The sequence below is a fragment of the Bos grunniens genome, chromosome 14 (assembly GCF_055505025.1).
Source record: "Bos grunniens cultivar Pamir isolate PY7600 chromosome 14, Bosgru_T2T1.0, whole genome shotgun sequence".
NCBI classification, from domain to species: domain Eukaryota; kingdom Metazoa; phylum Chordata; class Mammalia; order Artiodactyla; family Bovidae; genus Bos; species Bos grunniens.
Genome location: NC_141178.1, coordinates 84,030,835 through 84,039,171, shown reverse-complemented (window position 1 = coordinate 84,039,171; position 8,337 = coordinate 84,030,835). Strand labels below are relative to the sequence as shown.

Below are 8,337 nucleotides of genomic sequence, written 5' to 3'. Positions count from 1 at the left end.
TGATGGCATATATTTGTGATAAAGTTTGGTGCCAGGATTTACTTTTCAGGCTTGATCTTATCTTTGGTATCTCTGAGTTTTCTTAACAGGTTGGAAAATCATAAAGTATGAAATAATTAATGAAAAATACTGGGCACTTTTACTACCCTTTTCAGGTGTGTTTCTATTAAGTCCTAAGCAGCAGCATTGCTGGAGTTCATTAATCTTAGCAAAGAGTTCTTCACTAAATGACTCATTCAAGTTCTTCTGTATTTGGGTGAGTTGATTCATGTCTCTTGTTTTACTTAAAAAAGAAAATACAAAGATCCAGTAATCTTTGTAGGAGACGGACACATGTGTAGAACAAGGTGTGCACAAAGAACCACGTTTTGGCTGAGAAGGTTTATGGAGTTATATTCCAATTCTTTTTTTTTTTTTCTTTATACCAAAATGAATCCACCACAGGTATACATGTGCTCTTTCTTTCAAATAATTTGTATCCTAGTTTTCTCACTGGGTATCAACCATAAAGTCAGAAATGGAGAATTCTTCTTTTGGTAAAAGAAGGCCCACAAAGTGGGCCTTGTCTTCAAGATTTTCCTGTAATTTTCTAGAAATAAAGTGACAGTAACAGCCATATTTATAAATAATAGGGATATCAGATAAGATCAGATCAGTCGCTCAGTCGTGTCCGACTCTTTGCGACCCCATGAATCTCAGCACGCCAGGCCTCCCTGTCCATCACCAACTCCCGGAGTTCACCCAGACTCACGTCCATCAAGTCAGTGATGCCATCCAGCCATCTCATCCTCTGTCGTCCCCTTCTCCTCCTGCCCCCAATCCCTCCCAGCATCAGAGTCTTTTCCAATGAGTCAACTCTTCGCATGAGGTGGCCAAAGGACTGGAATTTCAGCTTTAGCATCATTCCTTCCAAAGAAATCCCAGGGCCGATCTCCTTCAGAATGGACTGGTTGGATCTCCTTGCAGTCCAAGGGACTCTCAAGAGTCTTCTCCAACACCACAGTTCAAAAGCATCAATTCTTCGGCGCTCATAACCTACAGTAATTGTGAGTGATAAATATGCAAGTTTGTCTGTATACAGAGGGGATGAAACAATGAGTCATGTCTATAAAAGAAGGTGGCAAAATAAAGCAAACATCATAAGAAAGAATAAAATGGGGAAATAAATTATAAAGAAATAGGCATGTACTATATAACAGAGGTTGATAAATCCACCTTCACTAAGAAGGATGTATTAAGTGATAATGAGGTTGAACTTATAGATCCAAGCAGTTTTTGGAAAAGTCATACTGAATAATGTTAATGTTATACATTTGCTATTAACATTTATTTAGAATCTTAAAGTCACTGTTATATTAAACAATCATGGAAAATTATTCTCATAATCTTGCACAGAGCATTTTAAATTGAAGGAATGTGGCTGGAATAATAGTCATAATCAATCTTTGCAGTGCTGAGACCTTACAAAGTATTGTTACAGAGGGTCTGTTGTGGACATGGTCCTTGGAAGGTATCTTTCTTACAAGTTCATCAGGTGGGAATCAGAGAAAGCTATAGTGTGGTGAGAAAACCTAGAGGAAAATAAGGAAAGGTGCATCTTAAACCAAGTGTTCTAATGAAATTCTACAGTGTTTCCATTGTGTGGCTTCCAGAAGAAGGGATTTCTGCATTGTCTTCCCCAATGTGTCCACCAGTTGATAGATGTCCATGCTTGTTTTCACAAACATATCAGGTGTTTGAAATCATAACAATTATTCATAATTCTGATATATAAAAAGGTAAATATCTGTTCTACCATGTCTTACAGCATTTGAATTCATTATTGAAGTATCTAGTTCTAATCTAGTGATTTAAAATTTATGTTACTATTCTTATCTTACTATAGAGGAAAAGTTACTGATTATTGTGATCAGTAATAATCAAGAAATATTCTGCTGTCCCATTTGAAATAGGTGTTTTCCAGCCACTTTTCTTTGGAAGAACTAAAAACTTAATTCAAAATGGCAGAGTATATATTGGATCCATTCTGAAGCCTATAAGCTTTCTCCAGTACTTTCACAGTTCTTATTTTTGTCACCCAAACTCCAAAATCTGCTACAATGGAAAAAAATGAGTTTTCTGTTCAATATTGTTTCAACTATTATCACAAGAAGCATAGCTCATATTTTGTTTTGAAACTTCTGATGAATAATACAATTGGCTATGAAGAATACATTTAAACATTTTCAAAATTAATTCAAGATAAGTGAAAAAGTTTAGTATGTCTTATAGCATAGCTCCAGAATGGGTTGAGAATTTGGAATAACTAGGAATAAGAAAGGAATTGAAAGGAGATACAACAACCAAGAAAATATTATATTAACTGTTTTGCAGAGATGTTACCATTATACAAATTAGCATATAAGTTAATTGTCTCATAGCTCAGGAGGTGAGGCAGGTAAGAAACTGTGGAACCTAAAGACATGTTTTTCTCCAATACATGTAATTGGATTGTATATATTAGGTGTTTTCACACAGCTCAGAGTCACGCAAAGACAATGTCTCCTGAAAACAGCTGATAATAATGAGTTTTATTATTTGAAATAAAGCAAGACCTAATCTGTTTTAGTTCTTTGTTTCTGAAGATCATACACAATGAAAATTATTATTGGCTGTATAATTGACATACAAGTGAACATTAGCATAGAAACACTGTAAACAGAGACCCAGTGAGCTTCGCAACACATTTTCTATTCTCTCCCTATTTCAAAGTTTAGTTTTTACTCTTCTGGATCAACACTGATACTTTGTCCACAGGAACCAAGCAAACCAGAGTGCTAAGGTCACTTTCATTCTCTTGGGCTTCTCAGAATATCCTCAGCTCCAGCTGCCCCAGTTCCTGGTCTTCCTGACCATCTACACAGTCACTCTGCTGGGGAACCTAGGCATGATCCTGATCATGAAGTCCAGTTCCAGGCTCCACACGCCCAGGTACTTCTTTCTCAGCCACTTATCCTTCGTTGATTCCTGTTACTCGACAGTAGTTACACCCAAGCTACTAGAAAACTTGGTTGTGGAAGACAGAACCATCTCCTTCACAGGATGCCTCATACAATTCTTCTTTGTCTGCATATTTGTGGTGACAGAGACATTCCTGTTGGCAGTGACGGCATATGACCGATTCGTGGCCATTTGTAACCCTCTTCTCTATGCTGTTGTGATGTCCCAGAAGCTTTGTTCCTTGTGGTTGTCTGCATTATACTCTTGGAGTATAGCCTGTTCCTTAACATACACATATGTTTTATCAAGGTTATCCTTTTGTGGGACTAAGTTCATAAATAACTTTGTCTGTGAGCACGCAGCCATTGTTGCTGTTTCCTGCTCTGACACTACATTAACCAGGAAATCATTTTAGTCTCTGCCACATTCAATGAAGTAAGCAGCCTGATGATTATTTGCACCTCTTAAGTTTTCATTTTTATCACTGTCTTAAGGACGCTTTCGACTGGGGGGGTGCCACAAATTCTTCTCCACCTGTGCCTCTCACCTGACCACCATTACCATCTTCCACAGGACCATCCTTTTCCTCTGCTGCTGCTGCTAAGTCGCTTCAGTCGTGTCCGACTCTATGCGACCCCATAGACTGGACTATGCAGCCCACCAGGCTCCGCCGTCCCTGGGATTCTCCAGGCAAGAACACTGGAGTGAGTTGCCATTTCCTTCTCCAATACATGAAAGTGAAAAGTGAAAGTGAAGTCGCTCAGTCCTGTCTGACTCTTAGCGACCCCATGGACTGCAGCCCACCAGGCTCCTCCGTCCATGAGATTTTCCAGGCAAGAGTACTGGAGTGGGGTGCCATTGCCTTCTCCATCCTTTTCCTCTGTTGTGTTCCTAACTCCAGAAGTTCATCGCTCATGGTCAAGGTGGCCTCTGTCTTTCACACAGTGGTCATCCCCATGCTGAACCCAGTGATCTACAGCCTCAGGAACAAAGATGTGAAAAAGTCAGTAAAGAAATTAATCAACATTAAATTGTTCTGTGATAAAATGCAAAGCTAGAAAGATTTTTGAGAGTAAGAGTTTCTCAATAGCAAATAGAATCATGAACCTATTTTAACCTTGCAATTGACAGGCCAATTTCTGTTCACTCTTTTATTTTATTAAAGTAACTTTAAAATTACAAATAAAAATAGAAATAAAAGACTACTTCAACTAAAAGTTTGATACAAACATTGAATTGTAATTTTTTGTGTGTATAATATCTGACCTTGTATTTGTCCTGGTTAAATTTCAGTTTAATTCAAGTCATGTGAACTGCAGGACTTTTAAAAGGATCTGAAGAGTTAATGCCTACAGTAAGGAAGTTTACATCTTAATGTAAAAGTAGTACATTAAAAGCTGCTCAGCGTAAAACTCCAAGTATCTTAAGACTTTATTAATTCCATAAGAAACATTTTGGCTTTGGAAGATTCCCAGGCAAACAAAGGCAAATTTGAAATATATCTAACTTAAATAGTTCATAATACAGTATAGTTTAAATATAATTGCTAATATAACCAGATATAAATTATTCTCTATGTGCTAGTGCAAGAAAATGATACAAATGTTGGAGATATAGTGTATACCTATCACTTAAGTTTTTCCATGTACATCATTGTGGTTGTACATTTTAAAATGTATTTATCTATCTCTTTTACTAGAAATTTTACTTAGGTAATTTTTGATTCAATTTAAGTTACAGTATCTTTAAACCAGTTCTTCCATGATAGTATAACAACCAACAAATTAATTATGATTTAGTGTACAGATTTCAGTAAAGCATTGGCTATTTATTCATGAAAAAAGAAACATTTATGAACTCCAGTAGGTTGCAACAACAGCTATTTTTGAAATAGTGACTTTACTGAGGCAGCTCTGCTGATATGAGGCAGGTCACTTGAGCTTCAGGGCTGAGCTAATGGACCAACTAATCTTCACTCTACAGACCTGTATGTAAATCATCCTCCTTGGACCATTCTTACGTTGGAAGCAATGAAGTCCCTGTTTGGGTCTCATCTATGTTTGGGTCAAAGTAAAAAAAAAAAAAAAAAAGGTTAAACTCAAAGGCAAGGTTTGAAAATTTTTGCTTCTTGTAGAGCTGATTATGTTTTAGGGGTGCAGGGTGACATGAAGAAGCTGGCTCAGTATTTGTGCATGTGTGATGCGTGCCTTCTCAGTCAGGTCCGACATTGTGATGCCATAGACTGTAACCCCTCACGCTCCTCTGTTCATGGAATTTTCCAGGCAAGAATACTGGAGTGGGTCACCATTTCCTCCTCTAGGGGAACTTCCCAATACAGGAATCTAATCCAGGCTTCTCAGGATTGAACGAGAGTCTCTGGCATCTCCTTTTTGGCAGGCAGATTCTTTACCACTAGCGCCACCTGGAAAGCCCTGGCTCAATATTCACCAAAGATTAATTAAAACATTTACTTCATCAAGATATTCTTTCTTGATAATTCCAGGTAATTCTATAGCAAATAGCAGAGAATCCATGACTATGACTGGTTTTACCAAAGGTTTTAATAATTGATGGGTCATTGGATTGCTTTAAGGAAATGACTGATTGAGATTAAACATAAGTCTTGCCTTTCCTATTTGTGTCTTACTAACGGGCTTCCCTAGCTTCCCTGGTGGCTCAGACTGTTAAGTGTCTGACCGCAATGCGGCAGACGTGGGTTCGATCCCTGGGTCAGGAAGATCCCCTGGAGAAGAAAATGGCAACCCACTCCAGTATTCTTGCCTGGAGAATCCCATGGACGGCGGAGCCTGGTGGGCTACAGTCCATGGGGTCGCAAAGAGTCGGACACGACTGAGCAACTTCACTCACTTCACTCAACGGGCTTCCCTGGTGGCTCAGACAGTAAAGTGTCTGACTCCAATGCGGGAGCCCTGGGTTCAATCCCTGGGTCGGGAATATCCCCTGCAGGAAGAAATGGCAACCCACTCCAGTACTCTTGCCTGGAGAATTCTATGGACAGAGGAGCCTGGTGGGCTACAGTCCATGGGTCGCAAAGAGTCGGACACGACTGAGCGACTTCACTTCAATCATGATTAAGGTTTATAAGCAGAAAGTAGGGAGGGGCTATGTGTTGTAGTTATAATTCAACAAATTAAATATTACATTTCTTTCCATGATTTAGAGCTTTCTATGAAAATTAAATATTTACCATAATGCTTTACACTAAATCATATGTCTTTTATTGTTTAGGAATATGCAGCAAAATTCCCGACCCTCTTTACACATGGCAATAGAGATAGGAATTTAACTTTTGTTTGTCATCCAAGGGTCATAACCAAATGTTCCTATCCAGTACAGGGAGCCCAGTCTGGTGGTCTCTGATTACTGGGAGGAATGGAATGAGGAGAGGGGAGGGAGCCTAGGAAGGGAGGGGATGCATGTATAATCATGGCTGATTAGCATTGTTGTATGGCAGAAACCAACATAGCATTGCAAAAATTAAAAAAAAAAAATCAGAAACAAAAATAGTGTGCTGTGTATCTGTGTGTAGTTTGATAAAGATCTGTTACTAACACAAAAATGATTTAGAAAATTTGAGAATGCATCATGTAATGTCTGACATATTCAGTAAAGTTTTAAGATAACAATTAAAATATACTGTTTTAAATAGCAAATTTGAAGTTATGTAACTTGTAATTTGGTTCTCATTAGATTTTTATATTAAGTAGAAAAGAAAACAAAAGAGAAAAGGATCAAATAGTTGCAAAATCCTTTTAGTATAGATTATTTTTGCTTGGTAAATGCTCTTGAATAGGCAGTTTATTTATAAAAATGCAATGCAAACTCTTTTCCAAAAATTCTTAGGTTGCACTTTCAATCTAAAAGTAAACATTTTAACTACGAAGCTCAATGCATTGATATGTTAGATAACATAGGTTAGTTCACTAATGGTTATATTAAGTAACATTTATGGACTACTGTTTCTATAGATGGATTTATATGCTACTTATCTTTAAAACTTTTGGAGGTAGCAAGTATAAATATAACTTTTCTTCCTTGAAAGACTATGACTAAACGGTTGCTGAGGATACATACAATACTGCTAAGAATTGTACAGTTCAATGTTCACTTCTTTCTGGAGCAATAATTACAAAACCTGGATCTGGTGCATGATGTATACATGCCAATATTAATATGTTGACTAACTAAAGAAGGCAACAGCCGATATACTGATTGATATTGGGCACGTATCTTACTATATTATTCTATTACAAGACATTTTCCTTACATAACTAAAGTCAAAGTGTGTTAGTTGCTCAGTCATGTCCAACAGTTTGTGAGCCCATAGACTGTAACCTGGGCTTCCTTTGGTGGCCTGGTGGCAAAGAATCTGCCTGCTACACAGAGGACACAGGAGACCTGGGTTCAATCCCTGGGTGGAGAAGATCCCCTGGAGGAGGACATGGCAACCCATTCCAGTCTTCTTGCCTGGAGAATCCCATGGACAAAGGAGCCTGGTGGGCTACAGTCCACAGGTATGCAGAGTCATACACAACTGAAGTGACTGAGCATGCATGCATGGACTGTAGCCTGCCAGGCTCCTCTGTCCACGGGATTCTCCAGGCAAGTACACTGGAGTGGGTAGCCATTCTCTTCTCCAGGTGATCTTTCCCCATCCAGGGGTCAAACCCACATCTCCTGCATTTAAGGTAAATTCTTTACCTTCTGAGCCACCAGGGAAGCCCTTACATAAGGGAAATTCAGAATCAAAAAATGTAAAAAGTTTAAAAATATAAAATCTACTAGATTTATTAAGAAATTATTAAAAGATCTTTTGATTCACATTTATGAAAAGATAGTTTCATAATCTGTGACACCTATCTGCATTCTTGCATATTCTACTAACATAGCATCTCCAGTCCTAAACATGGTACTCTTCCAATGTGATCATTACTGTGCAATATCTTGATTCATTTTTTTTCTTTTCATTTTTTAAATCAATTCTTCAATTCTTTAAAAGAAGTATTTTCCTATTATAATGTTCTAGTGAGGTTTATGTTTTCCCAAAGAAATTCAAGCAAGAAGTGGTAATTTGGGGGAAGACTTTCAAAGATGAGTATTTGGACAACATCTTTAGCCTTAAACATAGACCAAGCATCATGTGAATAGAAAATTGGATTCCAATAATCAATGGTCTGTAGTAGTAATATGGTTTATAAATTATCCTTTGTGGATGACTGTAACAGAGTGTTCACCGAAACAAATGTCTTGAAAAATTGGGTGTCAAGTGGGCCTTAGAAAGCGTCACTATGAACAAAGCTAGTGGAAATGATGGAATTCCAGTTGAGCTATTTCAAA

The 8,337-nt window shown here is 37.8% G+C and overlaps 1 pseudogene; it reads left to right on the top strand.

Annotated features, from left to right (window-relative positions):
* The first annotated feature begins 1,496 nt into the window (after positions 1-1,496).
* On the top strand, positions 1,497-4,037 carry LOC147359901 (olfactory receptor 5D3-like; annotated as a pseudogene).
* Positions 4,038-8,337: the final 4,300 nt, after the last annotated feature.